Below are 15474 nucleotides of genomic sequence, written 5' to 3'. Positions count from 1 at the left end.
AGGGAATTAAACTCAGATTGAGGAGAGACTCAGGTCCCCCAGAATTGAGACTTATTCCTGGCAACACACAGCTGAAAAGCACTTAGATATCAGCAGTCCTTGTTAATTCACCAGAGGGTATTATCCAAGCTTGTTACAAGATTGATGTTCAGTGTGTTACAATCGCTTAATAGTTACCCCCAGCATTTGGCCTGGATAGGAATGCAAAATTTTGTAGCCAGAAGTAGTTTCTGTTCCTTGCTTGATCATTTTGCTGATCTCTTGGCCTGAGCATAGTGGATCAGATTAGAAGGCTTGCTTTCTTTTTTTTTTTTTTTCCTTTTGGCTTCTTAGTCTCCTTAAACTAGATTCACACTTCTGCAGGCCACTTGTCATCACTGCCAGGAGCATTAATTAGAGCTGATAAGACCCTGAATTACCTGCTGTGGCACAGAAATGGCATTGTGGAGGAGCAGCCTGAACCAAGAGCTCGACAGAGCAGCCACTCTCCCTCACAATTCAACATAGACAATGGCTCCACACACATTGAGGCAGTCTAGAGCTCACTGGGAAGCCAGAGAAAGGTTGTGCAGTCGCCAAATCTGACAGCAGAAGTACAGCTGAAAGTCCTTAATGTAAAGTTACAGGCTGCACTGCTCCGCCTGCGGGTGGACTAGATGGACCCTTCCACCCTAATTCTTTTCACCAACCAGAATTTCAGGGAAGACACAGGACTGCAGGCTTCATAGACTACAAAGCCACTGTCATTAGGTAACACCTCAATGCAATATTCCTCTTATTTCAGCTAGCATGACAGCTCACTGCTCTCCTATGGCTGAGGAGCTCAGCAGCAGCCGCAGCTACACCTCACACTCAGCAAACCTCTCAGCTGCAAGGCTGCTTGCAATGGATGGCAAATCACCATCCTTGTGGCAATCCTTTCCCCCCATCACATCTTCTGGCTTCCACCAGCCCCCAGCTCAGAGGAGCCCCTGTGGGCCTGACAGCCGCCTGGGGACAAGCACAACAGGGCCAGTCATCTCAGGGCTGCACACAACAGCTGCATTTACAGGGACTGCGCCTGCGACTTGTTGAAGCTATTTCAGCTGGAAAACAAAAACCCTTTTTCTGCTCCTCCTTGTTTTTAAGTGGGCATCAGGCACAGGAGAACGATGCTGGCTTTGCACACAGCTGTGGCACCCATGCCCTGTGCCACTGGCAGCAGGAGAGCTGCTCCCTGCAGGACCCACTGTGGCCAGCACTGAGCTCTGGAGGCAAACGCCCCATACACATCCTCAGCCCCTCAGAAAAGAGCAACTCTCCTTGAAAGCTCCCACCTGCTCACCAGGGAAAGCTACCAGGCACCAAGGTTCCTCCCTTTTCTAGGGCAGCAGAGGTAGGTAAATGAGGAGGGATTCTGCAGGGCTGTGAAAAGAAAGAAGCTAAATATTTTTGGCAAATAGAGAACACAAGCTGAAAAAAAAAAAAAAAGGGAAAATTGTGCAGATGATTCTCTGAAACTGATTTGAAAAGAAAAGGCAGATCTAGTAGGTCAGAATTACTTCCCCCAGTACACTCAGGTTTCTCTGTTGGTCTCTTCCAAAGTAACTGAAGAAGAAAATAAATTCAGTTCCTTATGATATCCAGGTGGTAATTAACACATGAAGGAAAGAGATGTAGATTTTATGGATCCCAGGGACAAAACACAAGTTGAAACTCATAGCTTTGTTTCTATTCCTCTTTCAACTTCTTGTCAGCACCCAAACCCTGGGTAAAAGTAAAGCCCACATCCCCCCTTCCCAGCCTGCCTTTTGTCTCTTTAAACTAGTTGAGAGCCATCAGCCTTCCAGCATGATTCCAGCAGGAAAACCCTGTGCCCAGGAGAGGGTTGGCTGGGATGTCTCCCCACCAAAACTCTCGGCCACCCCAGCCTAGAGCTGTGCTAACCCTGCAAAGCTGGGCTGCTGACCTTTTCCTGGCACAAGCCTCTCCACATATTTCATGAGGGGATTGTTGTTTTCTCATGGGTTACTCATTTAAGAACATTCTGTTTGGAGCTCAGATAGGAAGGATCCATTTAACCAGATCTTTTATTCTCTCTCTCACCCACACGTACACGCGCGCCGCTCCCCCATGGCCAGCTGTCTGTGCACACACACACACACACCACACATGCCTTTTGGCTGCCTCCCATCACACTGGGTTTAATTAAACACCCCGGAGGCTTGTTTCTAAACACATATTATTGATAGATTTTTGGTTAGTTTTTTTTTTTTAATACCCCAGACTGCTGCAATTCCGAACAAAACAAGGTGAACGACAAAATTCAGAGGGGGAAGAGGGAGAGAGGGGGAGCACTGCAGCCCTTAGATCTGAACAGCTTGAGAACACAGGCTACACTTGGAGCAGGATGCAGGAAAACTTGGTGGCAAGTCTCTAAGGAAGCTGGATCCCCATCACAGACTGCGAGCACCCCGCCAGTCCTTAGATGAATTGCATCCCAGTCACTAGGAAGGAAGGACTGCAAACACCATGTAATTGCTGGCAGTCTAGCAATGGGCATTTCGATATGGAAAGGTCCCACAAAGAGAAGCTTTACCCTCCTCTTGGTGTCCTGTGCTGCTGACAGCACTCAAAGGTGTAACTACCGAGTGCCCAGGGACAGGAAGGCACATAAAGCACTCCACTGAGACCCTGCAATGTCCTGCCTTCACCATCAGGAGGAACTTTTTAGGCAAAAGTGCCCAGAAAATTGAAAAAGTAAAATGTGCCCAAAAGTACTGAGAAGGACAAAAAACCCAACCAGATTGCAACAGCTCTGCCATGCTGATCAGAGAGAGAAATGCCCTCCTGACCCTACAGATGTCTAACAGACAATCTGAAACATGAGATTAAAGCATGTGCAAGAAAGGCTAAGCTTATGACTATTGTCCAGGTAAACTGAGAAAGCCTAGAAGGAAATCCCTCCAGGGATGCCAGCACTCAGGCTGGAAGGATCCTTTCAACTCCAGTTGGTGCAGGCTTTCCTGTCCAACTGAGGCTCTGGTTTCCACGACATCTAGTGCACATGACACAGTGAGATGAATTGGGTGTATTATTTACTCCAAAAACTCGCCCAGGTTTTATGCTGGCTGCTCATCTTCACGCTGGATCCAAATCCAATGCCCTTGCTGTGCCAACACTGAAACAAGAAAAAGGTTTTACTTTGTGAGAAGGCAGAATAAAGAAGCGACAATAAACCTCATGTCACTGCTGAATATCTCTGGGAGAACTCGCATCATCCCTGAAAACACAGAGGAACAAGGATACTGGGATGGGGGAGAAAGGGAAAAACTGCCAGATATTTGTGTAGCAGGAAAAGTATTTCATTCCCATGCAGCAAATGCTGCTGCTGCTGCTGTACAGGCCAGGAGGGCAGGTGAGGGAGATGCTGCAGCTTGGAGTGATCGAACCATCGTGCAATGAATGCTGAGTCTGAATGCTGCAAAGAGAGGGAAACTGCCAGAAGTCTGCCCCTGCCCTGGCCATCCTGTGACTTCACAAGGGTGACTCCACATGCTCCCCCAGCCTGCCCTAGCTTGTAGCACACTTGGCCCACCTCCTGGGTTTGCTGCCAGGCTTAACTCAGCATCTGCAATAGCCCATGATGAAAAGCGCTGTCTAAAGCAGTGCAAAGCACTGCGTACACTGGTCTCTGACAACACTTGCCAACTGTTTTGCTGCATCACAGGGCAGACAAAGGCTCACCACACACAGCACCGGGAGTCAGGCTCAGCCTGGTCCAGCACCCATGACAACAAAAGCCCCATGCCTGAGTTGATGCTGGGAGTAGTGACACCACAAACTCCATTTTATGCTTTTGCTATGAAAATGACCCTGAGTTTAGCTCTGTTGGTTAGAGCTTAATTCTAAAAAAAAACAACCACCAAAATTGTGGATTCAATCCCTGTATGGGTCATTCACTTAAGATTTGGACTTGATGATCCTTATGGGTCCTTTCCAACTCAGAATATTCTGTGATTCACATAGCAGACTGCACCTTACCCTCAGACTGCCTTCCTATTCCTCCCACTCCTCCAGAGAGCCTGCCTCTGCCATTCCAAGTTTTATTCCTTGAAATAAGGGGGATATCTTTGCTGAGCACAGGCACAAGCCAGAAGCAGCACTGGCCCATGGTATGGGCTGAGCAGAACCTGTGGGACCTGTGCCAGAGGGAGCATCTCATCTTACCCCTCAAGGGAGGGCACAGGATTTCTCACTGCCACTGGGGCTGCCCAGGGGATTAGCCCACAGTTGTTCCTTTTTGATGAGAGAGGAGGCATGTGAGCCCAGCTCAGTGTGCATGGTACTCCCTATCAATCAAAGGGATGAAAGTTGCAGTAACCAAGGCCAGAAAGTGCCTCAGCTCAGCTGAGCTATAACTGGTAACCACAAAACTCAGCAACATTCCTGCTCTGTAGTCCTGTAGAAGCTCAGAGATATTCAGCTTTACATACCCACCCCCATCTCAAATACCCAAGGAATCCCTGAGTAGCAGCACTGAAGCTTAGATTCCTGCAGCCTTCTGGCTTGGATATTCTTATGCCTAATACTCTGCCTAAATCCACATTATAGACCTCCTTTCCCTCAGTAGGGTTTCCTTTCTTAATCTGGCTGTATGATTTTATGACTTCTGCCAAACGCAGTATTTTGGAGACTCCTGTCAGACAGAGCTAAAAGTGGCAACAAGGTATAAAGGTGAAGTAGAGAGTGCAAATTCACAACCCTTTCCTCAAAGTAAAACTGGGGTAAAAAAGGATCCTGTAAGTTCATTGTTTAGTTACTGCATCAATAAAAACCGCAGAGCCTCGAATTTGAGGGATCCTCAAATCTGGAAAGTTTGGGCTAAATAGCGATACCTATTTTTGGCCTAATGTGGGCAATAGGTTTTTCATGACTTTGAAATACTTTACACATTTGAAGTGAATTGTATAACAGAATATTGGTGTCCTTTTCTTCATCTGACATAATTCCTGCTGCCCATTCCAGAACACATGTGACCATTAGGAGCTGGGAGTGCAAGCACAAAATGAAAGTGCTGCAGTGGCAATCCAAAATACTGTTTCTCACCAAATGAACAAGCCAAGACTGATGTCTCGGCTGTAGTGAGAAGGTCAGAGCTAAGACATCCACGCCTGATTCTACAGGGGTGGAGAGCCACCTCACACCATGGCACGAGGGCATCACCCCACGGGACACCAGTAAGGAAAAAGGGACAACAAGCTCCTGGAAGGGAGCTTCAGCCCAAGCACTCAAGTGTTGAAACACCCTTCTCCCTTCTGGAGGTCAGGTCTCACAGCACAGACACCCCAGCCTGGTTGCTGTGTAGCCACGGGAGGCGGAGGTGAAGGCAAAGAGCAGAAACTATTTCAGGTTACATGAACCCATCTCCACCAAATAGGATTACCAGACACAATCCAATTGGCCGAGGTGGGTCACAGAGCTGAAAATAGTTTTGTACTCTTGCCCTCTTAGCTGGTAAATAGCTTTCAGCCCCCAAAAGTGCTGAGTTGTGCTACGCATCGGTGCGAACAGCTTGCACAAAAGTGAGATGGCTTGAGGATGAGGAAGGGGAAACCTGGGCACTGGGTGAAATGCTGCTGAGGCACATTAGGGTTAAAAGGACACCCTGAAAGGAGCCATGGAGGGAAAAAAAAAAAAAAAAAAAGCCAAATGGCAAAAACCAAAACAAAAAACACACAACCCAAACAAATGAGTTTAAAGTTGCAAACCACTCAGTTTACTCTATGATTTCTATTTATGCACATCTCATACAAAAAGCCTGAATAGTTAATGTGGGACAGGAAGCAGCATAGAACAGAATCTACTGGCACACAGAGCCTGGTCCTCTTAATACAATCCCCTTCACAGACAGATCACAACTCATCTTAAAGCCTGTCTGGGAGTTTTGTTCCTGTTGTTCTGCTTGGAAGCTGTTCTCCAAACTTCCCCCACCTAACAGTATGAAAATGTGATTTAATTCCTAGACTAGATTACCACAGTTGATTTATAGGAGCCTGTACTGTTGCAAACACCTTCCCTTAGCCTTCAAAACTCTTCCTTTTTCACACTGTTTACCTGCTAACGTATTTACAGAGCACTCTCATACTCCCCCTACCATTTTCCTCAGGCTAAACAATCCAAGCTCTTCTAATCTCCCCTTGTAGGACAAGCTTTCCATTGCCTCATCATCCTGACAGACTTGCTTCAGCACAAGTGCAGCTTCTGCTTAGCAGGATGATCTAAGAGCAAGTCCCTCTGCTGAAAGGAGAAGCCAGGGTTCTCAGAGGCTTCTTCTTTGTTGCTGTTGATTGGTTGTTTGTTGGTTGATTGTTTTAAACAAACCTTCTCCCTTTGTTTTGGTCACTAGATTTTTCAATGTCAACATTTTAGCCTTCTCTGATCTCAGGAAATTTGCATTCTTCAAGCTTTTTAAAAACTCCCTGCTCAGCTATCAGGACAACCCCAGTACAGCCCATCACTTGACTGTCCCGATACCATGGCCATTGAGATTATGGGAAGGAGGGGCTGAGGCTGGAACAACTTAATTTTTGCCCTCTGGCACAGGCAATTTAAACAGGAATGGCATCCTAGCTGTCAGCACAAGGCTCACAGCAACCCTGAACAGGAGCCTTTATCCCACCAAACTCACCAGGATGGAGAGGTGAGTGGGGTTCAGCAGGGCTGTCTTCTTCCTCCTGTCCCTGCCCTGCTTACAGGGCACTACACTTACAGGATGCTCATGGCACATTGCTCGCTCCCTCCTGCTCCATTTCCATTAGCATGGGATGATGCAACTAGACTTTTACTGCAATTTGCTGAGGAACACTGCTGTCCAAACTGATGAAACAGCAATTCAGCAGAGGACACAGGAGGCACTTTAGAGAAGTGGCAGGGACACCAGACAAGCTTTCACCACATTTATCAAAGTGCCTGCATTTTCATTTCAAGGCAGCAGCGACAGTTATAAATAATGAGAAGAACTACTCTGCATCTAGAGCATTTTAATAAATAAAAATGTAAAAAAGAAGCCTAAACAGCACAGTTAGTTCTGCTTCTGCAACCTTTCAGGTTTTCCAGCAATGTATATATCAATGATTCTCTCCTTTGTAGTCCCTGACAGCACAACTCCCCCAGATGATGGACCTTTAGCACAGACATGATCTTTTGTATGCAGAGTGCATGTTATTGCAGTTTTACTGGCAAATGCAGAGCCCTGTGTTCGTGAGTGTGCACACACATGGGGGCACTTGTATATGATTTCACTCACAGCTGCTCGCTCAGCCTTCAGGCACAGAATAAACCAGACCAGGCACTTTTCTGCACACTCTAAGTTTATGCACACTCCCTAATGATTGCTACTGAGGTTTTGAGGATGGCATTTTTGGGGGATTTTCCCAAAACAAAATTTTCTTATTTTGTTATCCAATTTTGACTCTTTGTGAGGAATGACAAAGGAAAGAGCAGGAAAATACCTCCTGAAACACAGCTCAGCCAATGTCCCCCCTTCCTCCTCAGCAGTATCCCCATTGCCTTGCTCACGAGGCAATTTCAAGGACAGATGACACAACATTTATCAGTCTTCCAGCACAGGCTCACAAGGCAACAAGAAGCCCACTCAGAGCCTCAAAGCAACTTTTCAAACCACATTTCCTCACACACAGTTAAAACACAGCCTGACCTCGTAGGGCAGCAGGAACACAACACAAGCACACGCAGCAGCACACGCACACTGCCCACACAACACCCGGCTCCGCGGGGATTCGCTGCCGGAGCACACGCACATCTCTGGAGGTCCTGCACAGTTCTGGGGGTGCAGCCTGTGCCCTCACTCACAGGTGGAGGTGCACCACTACAAGTGTTGTGCTTTATTCTGTCTTTGCAAGTCTCGAGGAGCTCGGTCTCACTGCACACCCTGCAGCTCCTGCCCGTTCACACCCAGCTTGAGTGATGCCCACCGTATGGCATGGTAAGAATGCCCTCTCTGCTAATGAAATTCACAGCCTAATTAAACCCCTGCGGAAAGGAGGAATTTTCGTTGTGACTTGCTGCAAGTTATCTGCACAGACTTGCCGAGATGCAGTAGTGGCTGCTGCCACAGCATCCTCCCTGCAAAAGAGACAGGAAGGTGCTGTGGGGAAGGAAACAGCTTCTACTGGAAAAATCGACTTCGCTGATGCATACTTAGAAGTGCCAGTCCGGTGGAGCTTCCCAGTCCCCCCTCCAGCATGGCAGGGAGAGTGAGCTGGTAGCCAGCCTGCCAGTCTGCTGCCAGGGTCCTGAGTGTGCTGGAGAAATACACCTGCTGTGCCAGTGGGAACCACCTTTCCTTTCCTGGCTGTTCCTTTCAAACATTCTTGGATCTGAAAGATGCAGCACACTGTTACCAAAATCAAGAAACCCTAACAGGCATAAGGTGTTTTTTCTCCCCTTACTTCCTACTCTCTGTGGTAGTCACTGCAGGTCATGCAATAAAGTAAAAGAGGGACAACAAACAGCTCTCAGAGGTCTGCTTCTTTATGGATGTGAAAGACAAAAAAAGCCAAAACCCCAGGGAATGGAGGAAACTGGATACCAATGTCACAAAAATAATAACTAAAAAAAAATTAAAAGGGAGGAAAAGTAAATAACCTTGAGTCAAAGTACCCAAGTATCACCGTGGAGCTGAAGAGTCTGCTCATCTTGGGAAGGATTTCTTTTCTTAGCGAATGTGTCCTGCTGAATTGCGCAGAGATGAGAGTGAAGAGTTGCTCCCTTCCCAGTAGAGGAAGTGTAAATTCAAAGTTCTAAGAATTCAGAATGCAGCTGTCAAGAGAAAACACTGAGCTGTTTCCAGGACATATTTATAGCTGAATTTAGAGGGGTTTATATTTAGAGAAACTGTTGGGTTTGGGTTTTCTTGGGGGGTGGCTTCTGCATTTCCTTTTACTTAATTGAGAGTCACTCAAGTCACCTAATTGATAACCCTGTGTAGATTCATTCATAAGACTAAAATGCAACAAGCTGAGCTGAACTATCATCACAGTCTCATAGCCAAAGTCTCCTAATCTGGAAATGAAATGCTGAAGGTTCTCATAGCAACATCATCTCAGAGTTTTATGTGCTCAATACCCAGAAAAACAGTCTTCTAAAAATAAATGTAAAAAACAAAAACACAAAGAAATATTCACACTGAAATTATAGTCTGCTCCAAGTACAAAAAAGACAAGATATAATTTCCTAAATGTCACAATTTAGAAACCTATTCATCTGTGACATTTATATTACTGTAACACAAGCATCTGTATTCTTCTCTTCATGAGTTCCCAACAAACTCCACTGTGTAAAAAAAAAAAAAAAAAAAAAGATGAAAAGAAGAAAGATCAGCTCAGTTACATATTACCTCTTACAAATAACCAGAGTTGCTCACTCTGAACAAGTTCCAGAAGCTGTACCAGTGTAAACTACGTAAGAGGGAGTGCAGCATTCAAAGGCTATCTGGTAAGAAGGCCCCCTCATGCAGAATTTATACACCCCAGAAATACAAAGATTTTAACAATTTGTTGGCTGTGTTAAGACTTGCCTGAAGTTTCCATATTGAAAATTGTCACAGGAGTCCAAGAATTCCAGTGGGACTCAAACTTATTTTTCTCTGGGCACTTTGCTCTTCATCATTTGGTAATATTAATATAAGGTCTGATCCTGCTGAGCTCTGAGCATCCGTGGTGCTCCCTAGGGAAACCCATGGAGGCTGCCAGCTGAAGTGCTGAGAATAAGAGCACTCCAGCCCCTATAGCCTCAAACTGCACCAAGTGCTGAGCTGCCTCAGAGTGTGCTGCCCCTAACACAAATTTAGGAATACTTTTTAATCAGTTTGTTTTCTATCCCTTTTTTCTTCTTTGTGGCAAAGAGCAAGAAGTGCTCTTCTGATAAAGAAGTTGTGGCTGACTTTCCATAGTCATTTCCATCCTTTTATATCACAAATAACTCCTCCCAAAAGTTCAAAATAAAGGCACCATCCTTCACACCACCACTCTGGGCACCAACCCCCAGAGCCCAGGGAACAGGGAATCCTGTGTTTCCAGTGCTTCTGCTGGCAGCAGAGGAACAGTCTCTGATCTGCTCCAATTATCCACCACCAACCTGAATGAGCCCCACACTGCTTGCAGGATTCACAGAATCACAGAATTCAGTGCCACCCCTGCACCACCAGTCCTATTGGGCTGCCAGGATGGGATGGAAGCTGAGGGGGTGAAGGCAAGATCTCCAGACCCCTGCATATGCTCCCTCATTTCTGTGCTGCAGAAGGGTGTAGCTCACTTGAATTAAGATCTTCTCCAGAAAAAGGAAATCAAAACTGCAGGAACTCAGCACCCAAGCAACAAATGAACAGTACTCAATAGAAGAACCAAGAAAGCTAAAAAGAGGTGCAGCTACATTAAAATTTGTTTCCAGAAGTAATGATTACCTTTGCTTCCGAGCAATTTACCCAATCACACGGAAGAGGAAGGTTTCTCCTTCATGTCTACTGTGAACTAGCGATTTAACACATTGTAACCAGTTTTAGTGGGCTTTGTTTGCTGCCAGCCTTGGCAGAGGTCTGCCTGGCCTCATCACTGTCCCCACGCTCCAGCTGGCTCTTCCTACAGCAGAGAGGGAAGCCTGCTCTGCTGCTGCCCCTTCTGTGCCTGCTCCACTGAATTTAAATGTCATCAGTGTGACACTGTTTGGGGAAGAACACAAACAAACCTGGAATCCCTTACCTCTGCCCACAGAGGAAAAAAGCCAACCAAAAACCAAAAATTGATTCACAAAAGCAGCACCCACAGTCAGCCTGGGACATAGCAGTGTCTGGAGCTTCTTCATGGCTTGCCAGTTGGGGTTTCTCATGCCACCAAGGACTCCTGGATGCTAAAAACAGCAGGAGAAGTAGGCAAGTTATTCCACACCTCTCTGGGATGTGGAGCTTCCCCCTGGTGGAGGGTGGAGACCAATCCGTCATGACACCTGCACCACCATCATCTGGAGGAAAAACTAAAAAAAAATTAGCAGAGGACTGTCAGCTCTCATCCACATCTGACTGTAGTAACAGGACTCTGGTGCTTCAAGCCCAGCCAGTTCAGTGTGGAGAGAGCCCTGACAAAGGCTCCGAGTGGTGGGATGGGACAGGAGGCTTTGCACACTCTCGGCAGTCCCAGGGCAGCTCAGATGTCACTCCTCTGTCCTGCCTTTACCCTGACACCTTGGAGATGGGGAGGCGCACCTGCACGTCTGGAAACAAACGCCAATCCAGAGAGCTTGCTGCATGGCAGGATGTGGTTTTTAAAGGGAACTTTAGGAGCAAGGCACAGGTCGGCTTTGACCTGAGATGTCAGCACGAGCTAAGGAGACAGAAGCCCTGGCCGGGATACAGGCTCACACCCGCTCATCCTTCAAGCCTTTGGCAAAGGACCCTATCTCATCCTATCCCCTGCTCCCACTCTAGTCTGACTTATCCCTCCCTTTTTTACTGCCTCGGTGCCACACGAAAACCAGCTGCAACTCAAACAGGCCTCTGCTAGACCATAAAGGCAGAAGTGGGAACAGGCTGGGACTGCTTAGAATGAGTGGCATGGTGCCCAGGGCCGGGAGCCTGTCCCTCAGCAGCCCGGCGCCCTGGGCTTCAGCGGAGGGGCTGAAAAGCTGCATTGAGGCCATCAGGGACGTCAGGGCTGGCTGAACATCCCGTCCGGGAACAGTGGGCTCCTTGTTCGCTCTCCGGGCCGCTGGGGAAGCCTCAGCAGAAAGCCTGCTATTCAAATGGAAATCAGGGCCTTGCACCCAGCCGAGAGGAGGAGGAGGAGGATTGCTGGCTCCTCACAAACAACAAGAAGATCTCTGGGAGACTTTGTTTCGGGAAAAGGATACAGGGGCACGGGGATGCAGGAGGGGGGAGACGCTCTCCGGCACATACATGGCACAAGAGGACGCTGGAAGGGGGAGAACAAAACCCTTTGCCTGTGAAGGCACGGGAGCCCCCGGTGTAACTTGCCCCGTGGGAAGCAAATGCGGTAGGGCTGGGCATCTAACACACCCATGATCCCAAAAGCATGTCCCAAACGCAAATGAGCCACGTTACACACTGAGGAATAGCAGCTCCAAGGAATAAGGCCTTGTGCCCGTGGTCTTGTAGCAGGTCTGGTGCAGAGATGTGCTGATAACTCAATGCAAAAATGGTTATCAGGTTCCAAAAAATGTCTTGCTTCTCTTTAAGCATTAGAACCTGTGGATCCATCCCTTCCTTTTCAATTTTTTTCCCCTGGTGGAGGAGTGGAACAAGGTGAGAGGAGGGGGGTAGTATCATCAGGAACTTGTGTTGGATTATTACATTATAGGACAACTTTCCAGTCTGCAAGGAAATACAGCAGCTCTTCACAAAAGCCATCTGAGTGAGCAATTCAGCAATGGAGTAAATCAAAGCAAACCCTCAATAAATTAAACCAGAATTAAATTAATTAAGAGGAGACATTATGACTTCAATCACAGGAAATTCTACAAGCCAACCTGTGGCTTTATTTTCACAGCTGTGCTTGTGCTACTCTGCGGTGCTATCAGTCAAAATTCATTCTAGGTAGAATCACAGAATGGTTTGGTTTGGAATGCATATTAAACACCATCTAGTTCCAGTCCCCCTGCCAAGGGCAGGGACACATTCCACTAGACGAGGTTGCTCAAAACCCCATCCAGCCTGGCCTCAAATATTTCCAGGGATGGGGCATCCACAGCTCTGGGCAACCTCTGTCAGTGCCTCACACCCTCACAGTACAGAATTGCTTCCTAATATCTAATCTCAACCTACTCTCTTTCAGTCTGAAAGCATTCAAATGCCTTCAATGGAATTATAGGCATTATCCTATCACAATATACCTTTGTAAAAATCCTTCCCTGGTTCTCTTGTAGCCCACTCCAGGTACCAGAAGGTGCTCTAAAGTCCCCCTAGAGCCTTTTCTTCTCCAGGGTGAACAACTCCAACAAGAGCCTGGGAGTTAATAGCTGTCCTACAGAGCCCAGCAAAGGAGATCATCTTCTCTCTCCTCATCCCAGACTCCATCTTCAGTCAGGCTTGACCAAGAAGGGAAATATCTCCTCTTCCAGTCTTGATGGCATCCCTTTCCCATGCATGGTTTGTTTAGCTAGGGCACTGGAAAAAGACAAACTAAAAATAACCTTTAGTTGGCATATTCCTATCTTAGTCATGAGCAAAAACAAAAAGTTGGGGTTTGCTATTGGCTTTTTTTTCTTCGGTGTTGTAGTTTCAGAGTAATTCACTGAGACTTACTCCAAAGTTCAGTTATCACAGGACAAGATCACAGGCCACAAGAAAAAAGAAATGATACACAGAACTCTGGTTTTTAATTTGGCTCGCCAGGAACTGCCTATATCATCCAAGGGGCATATATTCAAAATGGAAGTGTAAAAAGAAAGGATTGAAGAAACAAATAAAACACATATGTCCTGCCCACCTTATCCATTCACTTTAGTCAGTAATTTCTCACTGTGTTTCTCATTCACTCTGTTTTTTAGCTATCTAATGGACAACAGGAACATACTTGGAAATAGAACTTTGGACAAACACAGGAAAGCCTCGTTTTCCCAGAAGTCTGCCATTCTCCAACTCCACCAGTAGGTAAGAAAGTCTTTATCCAAGCCATTAAAATAAAGTACAAAGTGCCATGGACAGAACAAAAGGCTCACTGAGGTGGGAGGAAAGTTGCTATGGTTAAAAAGCTAAGCTTCCACACTGGGAGAGACTAATGTGTTCTGCAGAGAAATGAACACTGTCTCTCCAGCTGTGTATTCCCCAAGGAATTAAGAGCCATATATTCAATAGCTACTTACATGCAAGTAAAGCACCTGGAGGTCAGAGGACAGGAAAGGAGAGAAGAAATCTCTTACTGCCATTGATTCTTGTAGGAGAAAGCAGTTCAGTTATCTCCAGGCAATGCCTGCCCCTTCTAGCCCTTTTACTATCTGTGATTGCTTCACAACACACATTTAAAAATTATTTACTCTCAATTCAGGATCCATTTGAAAATAATTTACTCGATTCACAATCACTTGGTGAATGATTTAAAGGAAAAAAAACCCTTCCCATTTGAGAGAGTTAGTCTGCCTGCACCAGCTCTCAAAGTGGTCAGTAACCTTGACCACAGGGTGCTGAGTCCTGTCACAATCTGACAGCAAGTAACCAGGAAAGCTAAATAGAAAATTTTCCTCCTTGCTCCCAGGAACACCACGCAGCAAACAGACATCTCCCAAACACTTATGCAGCTGAACCTGCCTGTAGTAAGACTTAGGAGCAAGCAGACAAGGACAGCCAGACACCACAGCTTCCTTGCACAGCAAAGAGTATTTACAGACCCTACTGAGCAGCAAGATCCAGTTCACTGGAGCTGACAAAGCATGGTGATCTCAGCATATGTTTCACAGGCCTTAGTGCCTTTTCTCCACAATGGAGAAGCACAAGTGGGAAGGGAGGGATAATGCCTTGCCATCACACTGCTATTAGGACTGTGTTTGATTAGCCTCACCTCTCACCTCCAATCCACCTGCTGCAGCCCCAGGTAGTGTGAGACACAGGAGGAAGGTGCTTCGGGAATTTCACTTTCCCTCATGCTGTACAGGTGGCTCTCTGCCCAATCCCTGAAATACATCATCTGTCTTGTCTGTGAATTATGGATTCTGAGCAAAAGTCTGCTGAGTTACTGTAGGGCCCAAGTTCAGTTAGTGTGAGTCATTTCAGTGCAAAAGGCTGGGTTAAACAGCTGCTACAAAATACACATCACATCCAGGCAAGACACCGTTTTGCCCTCAACTTCCACTCTTTTGAACAAAAACAAAAGCAGGAAAAAGCACTATTGTCCCAAAAGCATCTTTTGACCCCTGCCAAGGTAATCAGTGTCTCACACAGAAGGGACAGGAGACATTTCAGAAATGTAATATACCTGGAGGGAAAGTATGAAAGTGGCAATTACTTCATAGAAATTTAAACGATCCCAATTTTAAAAATGTGCTTCTGCTTCTTGTTACTAATGTAGCAATGATTAATCATTATTACCTTCTTATTATGTTAATTCACCTCCTGTTTAACCTCTGTGGGGCAAGCACCAGGCTTCATCAAGGTAGTTTATAAACAAACTGTCTAATCACTCAAGTATCAACACAGCTCAGGTATTCAGCCCAGATGCTGCCAGGAAAGCAACAGCAACAGATGCCATATCTACTGGCACTTCTAAAATATAGCTGATTAAGTACTAAAACAAACAAATAAATTAATCATGGACTTTTGTTTCTCCCTGTTTCTTTTGACCTTCAAGACAGACAGAAACTGAGCCTACATTTAATCCTCTTTTACTGGCTTTACAATAAATGTGTGACTGTAGGTTATATTTGTGGTATACCTTCAATTCCCAGCTCAGAATTGCTGAGCCTCTGGGG

The 15474-nt window shown here is 46.2% G+C and overlaps 1 protein-coding gene across 5 annotated transcripts in view; it reads right to left on the bottom strand.

Moving 5' to 3' along the window:
• The window catches only part of IGSF11 (immunoglobulin superfamily member 11), a 103888-nt gene that overhangs the window by 68667 nt on the left and 19747 nt on the right, over positions 1-15474 (bottom strand). The window contains exon 1 of one of the 5 annotated variants that reach the window (XM_015643628.2): positions 13876-13997. The exons of the other annotated variants lie outside the window; for them this stretch is intronic. The gene's annotated coding sequence lies outside the window, so the exon portion shown is untranslated. Of the gene's footprint in view, positions 1-13875; positions 13998-15474 lie in introns of those variants that run through there. 5 annotated transcript variants of the gene reach the window in all.

This window comes from Parus major, chromosome 1, assembly GCF_001522545.3.
Source record: "Parus major isolate Abel chromosome 1, Parus_major1.1, whole genome shotgun sequence".
Lineage (NCBI taxonomy): Eukaryota > Metazoa > Chordata > Aves > Passeriformes > Paridae > Parus > Parus major.
Note: the sequence above shows the minus strand (reverse complement) of the source record. Positions and strands in the feature narration are given on the sequence as shown.